This window comes from Haliotis rufescens, unplaced genomic scaffold, assembly GCF_023055435.1.
Source record: "Haliotis rufescens isolate VD_foot unplaced genomic scaffold, xgHalRufe1.0.p SCAF_16, whole genome shotgun sequence".
In the NCBI taxonomy this organism is placed as follows: Eukaryota; Metazoa; Mollusca; class Gastropoda; order Lepetellida; family Haliotidae; genus Haliotis; species Haliotis rufescens.
In genome coordinates this window covers 25,189,215-25,204,150 of record NW_025963846.1, presented here as the reverse complement: position 1 = coordinate 25,204,150, position 14,936 = coordinate 25,189,215, and the positions used below count along the sequence as shown (strand labels likewise).

Genomic DNA, 14,936 nt, shown 5'->3' with positions numbered 1-14,936 from the left:
TCTAGGTTTACTAAAACAAAGGGAATACACTCATCATGGCGTGAAATGCCGATGTAAAAACAACATACTTTGTTCAAAGGGTTAACTGATAATACGTTGATTGATTGCTCATTGTTATCTAACTCAATGGATCTATTGGACATTATGAAAATAGTTGCCACGTCGGCTTTCTCAGCTGACCTTTGAGACTTGACACCTATGTGAAACCACCCGATCCAGGAAATATTACCTACTACTAGCACAGAGTTGTTAGCAACTATGACCTGCTACTAGTAGGTACAAAGACGGTCTCTACGTCTCTGGAGACTAACATTTACTGCTACTACTAGGTAACGGCAAAGGAGCATGTCTAAAATGATTTTCATTGGTCAACGAGTCTACGTCGACGGTATGCAAGCCAGGCTCTGTCTCAACAGAACAATAAATAGATTACCGCAGAGCAACTTCAGCCTGTAACCAGCTAGCTTTCTAGATGAGAAGTAGCTTCGTAATGGTGAAATGCGCCATGCAAACCTTTCAACCACCATTCCAGTATGTTCCCAGTCACCTGGAATTACAAATAGAATCTACATTATCATGAAGAAAATTATACGGTAACCATTGATAATATTACATCACCAGCTGGTCACATGACCTCGTCATGCATCATCATCCGCCGCCATTTTGTGTAAGGTCACGTCATTTGTTCCACTCAACCTAGGCCAAGTTTAGGCTAGTTAATTGTGTCTGTTCTCTAAATAGAGCACAACAAACGTTGGTGTTTTCATACCAATAAATACTCTTCAATATTCCTACCATTGCCACAAATGGGAACGTAATGTGCGTGTTTTCTACAGGTAGCCTTGCATTCTTTGCGTCCCTGGAAACAACGTCGACGTGCACAAGCAAGGTCACGCATCATAAATGCCGTTTATTCTAAAACAAAGAGTGCTTTACCGAAACAGTATGTCCTACAGTAATACCTATCGTATATTGTATTGGAGTTGTTGCCTGGTATCAAGCGCCCATGTTTTGACGCGAATCACTTGCATCCAAAGACGATTGGGTCACGTTCCTTTTCAGAATCGCTCGTTTCTTTTAGTCCCAACTGGTAGTAATTACTATAATTTACATATATATACTATTATATGTCGTATTTTGTTTACATATCAGCAGTATGCATCGGAGGCAGAAAATTTATTCAAGCTCTGAAGTCCCAAACAACTGAAAATGCTCCAAAACACCATCACGTGACCCTGGTATTCTCAAAGTGCTGGTGAAAGTGTTTGTTTTGTAGGCCTAAATGTTTGTTGATAGTAGAGAGGCGGATTGATAGACTTTATAACAAGTCATGATCAACATTCCCCAACTGTTAGTTAATTACACTGGTCAGTCTACATCTGTATTGTTTCTTTGCAACCTCTGTCAACAAATTCAAATTTATCCATTTATACCTAATAATTGTGTTGTCATATTTTAAGATTATGACTAGGCCTACAGCATCTAACTAACTGTAATCCTCTGATAACTAAATGTCTGAAGGCAAAATACCATTTTATTGATGAATATATCTCCATTTAACTCATACAGATTAGTGTAGGGTGTAATGTTGGAATGTTTTTGTTGACAGTAGCAGACACTACATCTGCCTATGAGCAATGGACAGAACTGAGAATACCTTATCATGAACCGTAGTGAACACTGCTGGCAACATCCTGTTTTAGTAAGTATAATTGAATCCCCAATTATAATGTCATTGTACATACAAAAAATGACATTTGTCTTTGTCATTTTCCTGTTATTTCTGATACATTCCAAAATAAGATTTGTCTGTACAGTACCAGCACACTTTAATAAGGACTAAGAGCAAATATGCCTATTTCTCAGTGTTCTAGACAATTTGTGTTGTACCCAAATAGAGGGAATATTGTTACTGTAGTTCTTGTCATTGTCTTGGCAGCAAGTGCCACATGATCATGGGCACTACTTCAGCATGTTTAGTTATACACATTTACCAGTGAAGATCAGGGTCAGAAAAGGTCTTCAGGAAACCATGCTTGCTTTAAGAGGCGACTATCCTTGTCATAACGTGGTTGAGGGGTCAGGCTCAGAGACCATGTTGATGCATGTCATCGTATCCCATTTGCATGGATTGATGCTCATGATGTCAATTACTGGATTGTCAGGTCCAGATTTGATTATTTACAGGCAGCTGTCAAAGCACAAATATTGCTTAGTACAGCATTAAACAACAAACAAACAAAGTTATACAGTTCAATTTTTTAAATACTCTTATACTCTAGTATTATAATGTGCTATTTTTATTGATTATTATGAATACAGACTGTTTGTATCAGTTTGTAAGAGACACAAACCAAGGTTCCCACAACTATCTGCACATGCTTTGTCGTAACACAATTAATATGGTATCTTCAGGTTATGTATGTTTGTAAAATGTGCTAGAAAGCTTCAACTTTAGTTGTAAAATCAGTATCTTCCTCACAACAGAGCTAATGTGCACTACCTTGTTGTGGTATTTTTTGTTGAACTCGTCTCTGTCTTTCTCAAGTTATGTTTGTGCAAGGTGCCTATTGATAATATTACCTGACAAGAGTCAAGTTTGCTCATCATATTCTGAAATAAGTGTCTCCAATCTAATAGAAATGGGAAAAGTAATACAAGCGAGTCACCATCATTTTAACCGGTGCTAGGGATGTCAGCATAAAGTATATGTTTTTTTATTAATATTATAAATATTAAAACTCTTTGCACCTGGATTGGAAGAATTGAACATTATAAGAAAACTGCTATGTTCCTTTTCAGCTGACAGGCTGTTTGTGGAAGATGTAAGGTCAAGTGCTAGCCCCCTGTTTAGTTTAGACCTACATTGTAAATGTTGTGCACTGGACCATGGAGCCTGGTCACTACAGGGTTTACCCAAGCCTCTTAAAACTGGGGACAAATTCAATTTCTAATCTTAAAAATATCATCTTGATTCTCTAATCATACTGTTAAAATTATGTTTTACGTACTTATCTAATCTCTGGAATTCCTAATCCAATTAAATAGTAATGTCAAATATTTTTTAATATATTTGCAGATAACAAATTGCTATAGACTAATAAGGCAACTGCCATATTATATTCTAACTCTTTACTGGACTCAGCAGACTCTGCACTGTATACTACTGAACACAATGGAGGATCAACGTCTTTTCATTTCGGAATTCAAGTAGCAAGCGGTAGCCTGTTGTCTGGTACTTTAAAGTATACTATAATGCATGTATTAATTCTTTATACTGTAAACACATAACATGTTTTGCTTGAGCAATTCTTCCTGAAAAGACTCCAAATTTGAAACGCAAGTCTAGTAACATTGGGCTCGATGTAGTAAGTCCAATTAATAATAGTCAATATGACAACACTAAAATCCTGTTCGGGCTAGTTGACCCATCATTTTGGGGCACAGACTGCTCATGTAATTCAATATATGGTGACAATGTTGCACGAGGTTCTGTTGTGTGTATTTCAATAACTTGCACATTTATGAACTTTAACTTTAATGTAATCCTTGAATCCATTGATGCTTTATTTTTACATTTCTTTAATAACCTACAATTGTTATGAAGCTGTCATTTTTTGTGTGGTTCCAGGAATAAAGTCACCAGAAATGTATTCAAAATTTTTATCTGAGTTTGAGCATGACGAACATGGCAGATGTTTAAAATGTTGTTTTCTTCCACTACTCAGACATGTAAGTTATTGTACAATAAGTCATCTAAAGTGTAAAAATATGTTGATTCTTTTGTTTGCATATTTAGCTATTCCAGAACTGTTAGATGATATTAAATTGCTGTAGAAGGTATTTATTTCCATATATAATGTCATTATGGTATACCAGTGTGTATGACAATTGTTTTGAAATTCATCAATATCTTCAAATATAATCTATTGTATCCAGTGAATGACATGTAAGAAAGAAGGAAGTTAGGCAGCACCCAAGCAGAGAGCGTACCATTAGACACATGTGATTAAAGGGGTTCCAATTCAACACATTGCCCTTACGTATGATGGTCACTGTCAAACGTTTTTCACGGATCTCTGTGTTTGAAAACCAACTCATACTGATAACAGGTTTCTGATTATATTGCCTATTCACTTACACAAGATACACAATTTTGAGTAATAAACAGTTGAATGTAGAAATCTGTTAATGTTGACAGGAAGAGAACAATCATTACCTTAGGGTTATGTTAAATATCATTAACATGATTAAGGCTTTAATGACTTGTTGATAAATAAGAAATATACGCAGCAAATTCTGTCATTGTCATTGTAGTATTTGTCTATACTATTACTTAAACACTACATTAATAGCCATAATCACATTCAATTACAGGGATCGTTTTCTTTACATACAAGCCCCACCAGTGCAGGTAAAAACATTGCTGGGTCCACTTGCACAGAACAATCTTAGCACTTCAATTATTGTAAATCCTTAAGATCACGATCTTAGGCTTCGGCTACAATCGCTGTCCAATTGATCAAAGGGATTGTAGGCTATGATCATTGTAAGCTAAAAGCGAAACTTACAATTGGTCCAAACCAATCTTAAGTAGCTAAGATCGTTGTGGTCCCTGAATAAACTTGACAAAATGGCGTGCAGGACCTCATCTAATTCACATAAATATTCTGCCTTATGTTCAAATATTGCCTCGTTACTTTATGATTCAAATCAACACTTTAATTTAAGATTTAATGTCAGAAATATCGTTAATTGCAATAGTGAACCACTTAACTATCGAATCGATAGCTAAAAGTAAAAGTACTACACCCACCGGACTCAATGCTGAAAGAAGTGTGAAACAACATACCTTTTCACTAATCAAGGGAAGGATAAAAAGTTGTATGCAAGCGATTAGTAACGTCCGTGACCTTTTCGATAACTCAAGGGCAGCTAATCATAGTTTATACTCTAGATGAGAGTGGTTTCCCTTTGTGTAAGCATGTAGCGTAGAATCTACCTTGCCCAGTGTATTAATGTTGTAGAATCGCTGAGCTCCCCATGTTATTCTTTTCGGTCCCATTCGTGTCAGTTATTTTGTCTTTAGTTCATCATTAAATTAATTTACAAATAAATATTAGATGAGGTCAAACATGTTTAAATCTAAAATCGAGTTGGCAGGGGACGAGGGATTTTAAAATCTGAATTAAAAAGAAAAGAAACAAGCAAATACACATGATGAGACATTTGAAATTTGTGTAAAATATCCCATAAATAGCAAAAGGAAAATTTACACCTTTTAAAAATAATTATCAATGTAATTAATACCAAGTGAATATATATTAAACAACTGCTTTCTCGAAACATTATTCATTATTATTATTTCCCATGCATTCTTGAAATCCTGCGTCTTCCTGTGTTTTGAAAAAGTACTCATAACATCCTTTGTCACAGCAACAAAATGAAAGCATGAAGGATATATTTAGGATTTTACGAAAAGCTCCCCCGTGTTATGTTATAAGGAAATATTTTTAGTATTATTGTCCCCCGCCGCGCGGAGCAGGGGATATAGTATTCACGACCATTCGTACGTCTGTACGTCCGTACGTCCCACTTGTTTGTTGCCGCAATATCTCAAGAACTAAACACTGGATTGTCTTCATATTTGGAACTATGGTGTATATACGGACTCCGCAGCCACCAGTCGGTTTTGGTGACCTTGACCCCATTTTCAAGGTCACAGCAGGCAAATCTGCTTTTAGAGTTGGAAAACGGTGTTGCCGCTATATCTCAAGAACTAAACACTGGATTGTCTTCATATATGGAACTATGGTGTATATACAGACTCCGCAGACACCAGTCGGTTTTGGTGACCTTGACCCCATTTTCAAGGTCACAGCAGGCAAATCTGCTTTTGGAGTTGGAAAATGGTGTTGCCTCATTATCTCAAGAACTAATCGCTGGATTGTTTTCATATTTGGTACTATGGTGTATATACAGGCGGGGGACATTTCGTTACTTTGTGACAAATACTTGTTTATTTTAATTTTCATAATGATTGTGTCACTAAATAATATATTTATTCGTATTTCAATACTTTTGATAAAAAACATGAGTAGGTATTTCAAGTTGCAACAGATAACTGTTGAATTCCTAAATCATGACACTATTAATGCCGACAAAAATATATCCCATCATTCTAGTAATCGTTTCCTTCAAATAATTGGAACCTTTCTTCAAACTGTGCAAGGTGCCATGGAGGGAGGTACATGTTGTGTCGTGGACAGTTCCACTTATTGTATACGCAGCGAGCTATGCGCGTTTGCAGACAACTGTAGACAGGAGTCGAGTTTAAGATATTCGTACCTCCACCGTTGAAGATTTCAATCTTAGATGAGCCGTCTTACAATCACACTAAGATGGGTTTGTGCAAGTGGAATAGGACAATTGTATGGTGATTGTAAAATTGATTGTAGCCGCCTAAGATCGATTGTAGCTAAGATTGTTCTGTGCAAGTAGGCCTAGGAGTCGGTAACTTTTAGGTGAGGTTAGGTCGCACCCAGTGCACGTAACATTTCCAGCCATAGTGGAAAACTGAATTCTTTTAGAACTGGCTGCAAGTCTTTTCGAATCCAGGAAACAAAAGTTCATGAAAATAGTGAAATACACCGGTGGTCTGAATGCATTGAACTTGCAGGACTCATTCTTCACATTTACCAATAGAACAGTCACTCATGAGGTTACAATCACAACAGACACTTTGAGACTTCTGTTTAAGGTTGTTAACTCGATATCATGATATGAAAAGGCATGTACAGATTCACCTCAAAATAAATTCTGGAGCACATTCTCAAGGGTTTTTTTTCTTTGAATTTATTTAAAATTCAAAATAACAGAAAATTTTGGTGGTGCAACCTGCTTAGTTCACTTTGTTGCACCTGGTGCAGGTGGTAAGACAGAATGAAATCCTACCCTGAATTATAGACCAAGGCCCCGATGCGGTATGACTATGGACTAGCATTGATTATCATCATATTTTTTATTTCAGTTGGCACACAACAGCATCCCTCCTGATCAAGTGAAAAGGAATCCTATGACACCGCTTGATCTTTGTCTGACATGGAAATCTGCAAATCAAAAAAGGTGGAAGAATAACATCTGGTTAAAAAATTTATGTGGAAAAGTAAGTTTTTCAACATTTGGGTAAGATTAAACTTCCAAATTTCATCAGGGGTTTGAAAATTAAAGGATGATAAATTCCTCATGGCTTGTTATGTGTTATTTATCCACTGTTTCCTTTGTTTGGACTTTTATTTTTATAAAATATACATTAAATGTAAAACTAGGCAAAAAGTCAGCAAAATCAGACAAAATCAAGAAGGTCCGAAATCGCAAACATAACTGCACTGAGGTGGGTGTCTCAGTTGAAGCAAATATTGATCTGAACAATAATCTGTCAGCAGGTCAGAAATCACCCACGTAACTGCTGTTTGAGATTCACCATGAACTTTTCAGGTATTGAGGGGCTGTGGGGTCCAAAAGTCCAAAAGTCATCTGAAAATGATTGAACACATGAATAATGGACATGAAATGTAAATTACAACATAAAATAGAATGGTCATGTGTGTAAAGACATGTCATGTTCAATAGTCACTTTCAAATTTATCTTCTTTTAAGGTGGTCGAAAATAACATGGCTGCGGATATAACGACACAAAACATAGACCAATGTTGATATATTTAAACAAATTTCAGTCTGTAGAGGTGTTATTTGTTCAGGTACCAAGTGTTGAAGTCAGCTAATGTTAGCTTGCATCAACCTTCAGTTGTTTAAAACTTTTACTTTAATGACAATCCAAGAAATCCAAGAATCACAAAAATCAGTCCATCGTGGTGATTCTGTGTTAGAATAGGTCCACTGCAACCTATCCTTGTTATAAGGGACGAGTTAAGTGATTGGGTGGTCAGGTTCGGTGACTTGGTTAGTTGCTTGTTATTGTAACAAGATGACAGTGATAATATCTAGATTCTAAATATGGCCACCATGTCAACCATATTGAATTTGTCGTCGATGCTAAATTATATTACATTGTACTTTGGGGCATAGTATTATTTTTTTAACTGCTGTTACTTTAACTGCACATACTTCACATGTGCCCCCTTATCTACATTTACTGCATTTTAGTTTAGTCCTTTTGGTTTTATGCATATACCGGTAAATTGGAGTGATGAATGGAAAATATCAACACTGTAAATGGTGACACAGGAGTGTATTAAATGTTATGAATTGATCTAAGTGTTAAAATGAAAATGATATTGAGAAAACAGCCACATAATAAAATATATAAGTACCCTTTATCAGAGCGGCAAATCAGTTAAAGAAATGTGAATTTTATTGGGATTCCAAACCGTATATTTGTTCAAGATATGGATTTGAAATATCTGATGTTGGTTCTTTTTGCATTGTTGCAACATAAACATAAATACAGTCATCCCTTGCTAAAACACCCTTCATGAAATACCACAGATTGGGTTAAACTTCAGGTAAAATACATGGGTCCCATACATTTAAATACTTCCCCCACAAATGCATTTTTAGGTCATCGGAAATAGCATATCAACAAATCTGCTCTGAAATTATGCAAGTTAGTCCTGTTGTAAGGATGTACAGATGTTCTTGAGAAGTGTTCATTGTATACATCTAGACTTAGGACATATGTTTGCAATCTATTTGATTAAGTTTAGTCATATTTTTAATTTGAAACACTATGTGCTTCTTAAAACACTTGCCTTCAACTATTTGTTCTTATGTTTTTGATCATGCAACCTTCTATGTACTTATTGGGTTGGAATTATCAAAAGGGTAGCAGTTTTGGGGCACCATTGCTGAGAAATATGCCAGAAAATAAATCTTGAAAGTGTGCTTTCACTAATTGTTGTTAATAAAGTGTATAAATGGGCTGAGAAATGTGTGCATTTGAAATATTTGAAATATTTTATTTGAGTTTTGAGATAAAATGCAAATTTTACAGTATTTTAACAGAGCTCCAGATAAGATTTTTGATTCAGTTTTTTGTGGTTTCAGATATCTGCTTTAAAGTGATGTCATGAACTGGACGCTGCACTCTTGATTCCAACACTAATATTGTCATGACCAAATGTTAAAGTTCATATTCAGCAAGTTGAAGATAACTGACACCATCTTTAAGTATAAGTTGCACAAATATGGTATTCAGAAGTTTTTTGTTTTCACTACTGATGTATATGTAGTATAAAAAAATCGATTTCTGTAATAGAATAAAGTATTGGAATACATGTGATACTAGTTGTGTTTCCGTCACCACAATCTCATTAAAATCAGACCTTAGTTCTCGCTACCACTAAACAAAGACCTGAAGACATCCCATTAGGAGTCACGTCAGAGCGACCTTTCATTCGACCGATCAGAGCGTCGCTAACCAGATCATGAAAGTGACAGTCAGAATGTGATTTCTAATCATACAACCTCGAAAACTTTTAACGGTATTCCGAAAGATAGTTACAGGTTTAACGACTGAATCCATACAATCTAGACCATCTATTAGCCACTCCAGAATGTTCTTTTGTTTAGTTTTCAAATTTGAAATCGAGAATTTGTCCAAATATGTTTCGAAGCGTAGTCGCCAATTTGAAATTAGTGCCGTAAAGCACGAGAAAGCTGCCTTCTGATTGGTCATTCTATTGGTCGGTAAAAGTTCGCACAAGGTCGGTCTGACGTGACCCATACTGGGATGTCCTCAGATCTTTGTTTAACAGTAGCAAGAACTAAGGTCTGATTTTAAAGAGATTGTCGTCACCATAGTGTGGATGTTTTATGCTGTTTGAGAGAAAAGTTGGCCGAATGGTCTTAAATGCTTCAACACTGCAGAGTTGTGTCGATTGGTTATGTGAGGATCCATTCTGATCACTGGTTTGGAGAATAGTGACCTTAAGCTGAACAGATGGACATGTGGCAGTGTGATTTGAAAGTAAGACACAAATTTATGCAACTACATGAGGTATTGTGGTGCTGAAACGAAGGTTCATATTCTGGATTTGAACCCATGACCAGAACATCAAGTTCCATCAACCATGACAATTGGGACACCTGTACACCCAAGTTTCTCTCACTCTACTCCAGCAAAATTGCAGTACCATAAAGGCAGAACTTAATAAGTAGGGTCTGTGTGACTAATAAAGCTGTTTCTTGTCACTTTTCGGCCCACTTTTATATCACAATTAGACATATATTAGGTAGAAACCCTAACCCGAGCACCTCACGAGTCACGTTTCTGTTGAGATACGATAACATCAGCGTCTGTATCAGAAATAACCCAGTTTTACATCACAATTAGACATATATTGGGTAGAAACCCTAACCCTAGCACCTCACGATTCACGTTTCTGTTGAGATACGATAACATCAGCGTCTGTATCAGAAATAACCCAGTTTTACATCACAATTAGACATATATTGGGTAGAAACCCTAACCCTAGCACCTCACGAGTCACGTTTCTGTTGAGATACGATAACATCAGCGTCTGTATCAGGAATAACCCAGTTTTACATCACAATTAGACATATATTGGGTAGAAACCCTAACCCTAGCTCCTCACGATTCACGTTTCTGTTGAGATACGATAACATCAGCGTCTGTATCAGAAATAACCCAGTTTTACATCACAATTAGACATATATTGGGTAGAAACCCTAACCCTAGCACCTCACGAGTCACGTTTCTGTTGAGATACGATAACATCAGCGTCTGTATCAGAAATAACCCAGTTTTACATCACAATTAGACATACATTAGGTAGAAACCCTAACGCTAGCACCTCATGAGTCACGTTTCTGTTGAGATACGATAACATCAGCGTCTGTATCAGAAATAACCCAGTTTTACATCACAATTAGACATATATTGGGTAGAAACCCTAACCCTAGCACCTCACGAGTCACGTTTCTGTTGAGATACGATAACATCAGCGTCTGTATCAGAAATAACCCAGTTTTACATCACAATTAGACATACATTGGGTAGAAACCCTAACCCTAGCACCTCACGAGTCACGTTTCTGTTGAGATACGATAACATCAGCGTCTGTATCAGAAATAACCCAGTTTTACATCACAATTAGACATACATTAGGTAGAAACCCTAACCCTAGCACCTCACGAGTCACGTTTCTGTTGAGGTACGATAACATCAGCGTCTGTATCAGAAATAACCCAGTTTTACATCACAATTAGACATATATTGGGTAGAAACCCTAACCCTAGCACCTCACGAGTCACGTTTCTGTTGAGATACGATAACATCAGCGTCTGTATCAGAAATAACCCAGTTTTACATCACAATTAGACATATATTGGGTAGAAACCCTAACCCTAGCACCTCATGAGTCACGTTTCTGTTGAGATACGAGAACAACAGCGTCTGTATCAGGAATAACCCAGTTTTACATCACTGTCGGACATAAATTGAGTAGAAACCCTAACCCTAGCACCTTATCATTCATGTTTCTGTTGAGATACGAGAACATCAACGTCTGTATCAGGAATAACCCAGTTTTACATCCCTGTCGGACATAAATTGAGTAGAAACCCTAACCCTAGCACCTTATCATTCATGTTTCTGTTGAGATACGAGAACATCAGCGTCTGTATCAGGAATAATCCAGTTTTACATCACTGTCGGACATATATTGAGTAGAAACCCTAACCCTAGCACCTCACGATTCATGTTTCTGTTGAGATACGAGAACATCAGCGTCTGTATCAGAAATAACCCAGTTTTACATCACAATTAGACATATATTAGGTAGAAACCCTAACCCTAGCACCTTATCATTCATGTTTCTGTTGAGATACGAGAACATCAGCGTCTGTATCAGGAATAATCCAGTTTTACATCACTGTCGGACATATATTGAGTAGAAACCCTGACCCTAGCACCTTATCATTCATGTTTCTGTTGAGATACGAGAACATCAGCGTCTGTATCAGGAATAATCCAGTTTTACATCACTGTCGGACATATATTGAGTAGAAACCCTAACCCTAGCACCTTATCATTCATGTTTCTGTTGAGATACGAGAACATCAGCGTCTGTATCAGGAATAATCCAGTTTTACATCACTGTCGGACATATATTGAGTAGAAACCCTAACCCTAGCACCTTATCATTCATGTTTCTGTTGAGATACGAGAACATCAGCGTCTGTATCAGGAATAACCCAGTTTTACATCACTGTCGGACATAAATTGAGTAGAAACCCTAACCCTAGCACCTCACGATTCATGTTTCTGTTGAGATACGAGAACATCAGCGTCTGTATCAGAAATAACCCAGTTTTACATCACAATTAGACATATATTGAGTAGAAACCCTAACCCTAGCACCTTATCATTCATGTTTCTGTTGAGATACGAGAACATCAGCGTCTGTATCAGGAATAATCCAGTTTTACATCACTGTCGGACATAAATTGAGTAGAAACCCTAACCCTAGCACCTTATCATTCATGTTTCTGTTGAGATACGAGAACATCAGCGTCTGTATCAGGAATAATCCAGTTTTACATCACTGTCGGACATATATTGAGTAGAAACCCTAACCCTAGCACCTTATCATTCATGTTTCTGTTGAGATACGAGAACATCAGCGTCTGATTCAAGAATAATCAAGTTTTACATCACTGTTGGACACATATTGGGTGGAAACTCTAACCCTAGCACCTCATGATTCATGAAATACGATAACATCAGCGTCTGTATCAGGAATAACCCAGTTTTACATCACTGTCGGACATATGTTTGAGTAGAAACCCTAACCCTAGAACCTCATCATTCATGTTTCTGTTGAGATACGAGAACATCAGCGTCTGTATCAGAAATAACCCAGTTTTACATCACAATTAGACATATATTAGGTAGAAACCCTAACCCTAGCACCTTATCATTCATGTTTCTGTTGAGATACGAGAACATCAGCGTCTGTATCAGGAATAATCCAGTTTTACATCACTGTCGGACATATAGTGAGTAGAAACTCTAACCCTAGCACCTTATCATTCATGCTTCTGTTGAGATACGAGAACATCAGCGTCTGTATCAGGAATAATCCAGTTTTACATCACTGTCGGACATATATTGAGTAGAAACCCTAACCCTAGCACCTTATCATTCATGTTTCTGTTGAGATACGAGAACATCAGCGTCTGTATCAGGAATAATCCAGTTTTACATCACTGTCGGACATATATTGAGTAGAAACCCTAACCCTAGCACCTCACGATTCATGTTTCTGTTGAGATACGAGAACATCAGCGTCTGTATCAGAAATAACCCAGTTTTACATCACAATTAGACATATATTAGGTAGAAACCCTAACCCTAGCACCTTATCATTCATGTTTCTGTTGAGATACGAGAACATCAGCGTCTGTATCAGGAATAATCCAGTTTTACATCACTGTCGGACATATATTGAGTAGAAACCCTGACCCTAGCACCTTATCATTCATGTTTCTGTTGAGATACGAGAACATCAGCGTCTGTATCAGGAATAATCCAGTTTTACATCACTGTCGGACATATATTGAGTAGAAACCCTAACCCTAGCACCTTATCATTCATGTTTCTGTTGAGATACGAGAACATCAGCGTCTGTATCAGGAATAATCCAGTTTTACATCACAATTAGACATATATTGAGTAGAAACCCTAACCCTAGCACCTTATCATTCATGTTTCTGTTGAGATACGAGAACATCAGCGTCTGTATCAGGAATAATCCAGTTTTACATCACTGTCGGACATAAATTGAGTAGAAACCCTAACCCTAGCACCTTATCATTCATGTTTCTGTTGAGATACGATAACATCAGCGTCTGTATCAGGAATAATCCAGTTTTACATCACTGTCGGACATATATTGAGTAGAAACCCTAACCCTAGCACCTTATCATTCATGTTTCTGTTGAGATACGAGAACATCAGCGTCTGATTCAAGAATAATCAAGTTTTACATCACTGTTGGACACATATTGGGTGGAAACTCTAACCCTAGCACCTCATGATTCATGAAATACGATAACATCAGCGTCTGTATCAGGAATAACCCAGTTTTACATCACTGTCGGACATATATTTGAGTAGAAACCCTAACCCTAGAACCTCATCATTCATGTTTCTGTTGAGATACGAGAACATCAGCGTCTGTATCAGAAATAACCCAGTTTTACATCACAATTAGACATATATTAGGTAGAAACCCTAACCCTAGCACCTTATCATTCATGTTTCTGTTGAGATACGAGAACATCAGCGTCTGTATCAGGAATAATCCAGTTTTACATCACTGTCGGACATATAGTGAGTAGAAACTCTAACCCTAGCACCTTATCATTCATGCTTCTGTTGAGATACGAGAACATCAGCGTCTGTATCAGGAATAATCCAGTTTTACATCACTGTCGGACATATATTGAGTAGAAACCCTAACCCTAGCACCTTATCATTCATGTTTCTGTTGAGATACGAGAACATCAGCGTCTGATACAAGAATAATCCAGTTTTACATCACTGTTGGACACATATTGGGTGGAAACTCTAACCCTAGCACCTCGAGCTCATGATTCATGAAATACGATAACATCAGCGTCTGTATCAGGAATAACCCAGTTTTACATCACTGTCGGACATATATTTGAGTAGAAACCCTAACCCTAGAACCTCATCATTCGTGTTTCTGTTAAATACGTTAACATCAGCGTCTGTATCAGGAATAACCCAGTTTTACATCTATGTTGGACATAAATTGAGTAGAAACCCTAATCCTAGCACCTTATCATTCATGTTTCTGTTGAGATACGAGAACATCAGCGTCTGTATCAGGAATAATCCAGTTTTACATCACTGTCGGACATATATT

The 14,936-nt window shown here is 37.1% G+C and overlaps 1 long non-coding RNA gene across 27 annotated transcripts; it reads left to right on the top strand.

The window, feature by feature from the left end:
• The first annotated feature begins 207 nt into the window (after positions 1-207).
• LOC124127169 lies at positions 208-9,296 on the top strand. 27 transcript variants are annotated; one of them, XR_007221625.1, is made up of 5 exons: positions 208-272; positions 1,156-1,238; positions 1,610-1,702; positions 7,031-7,165; positions 9,067-9,296. It is a non-coding gene; the product is annotated as an uncharacterized LOC124127169 (long non-coding RNA). The 27 variants fall into 27 exon arrangements; XR_007221629.1 differs by having other exon boundaries at positions 213-272; positions 1,156-1,255; XR_007221617.1 differs by having other exon boundaries at positions 213-272; positions 1,156-1,367.
• The last annotated feature ends 5,640 nt before the right edge of the window (positions 9,297-14,936 follow it).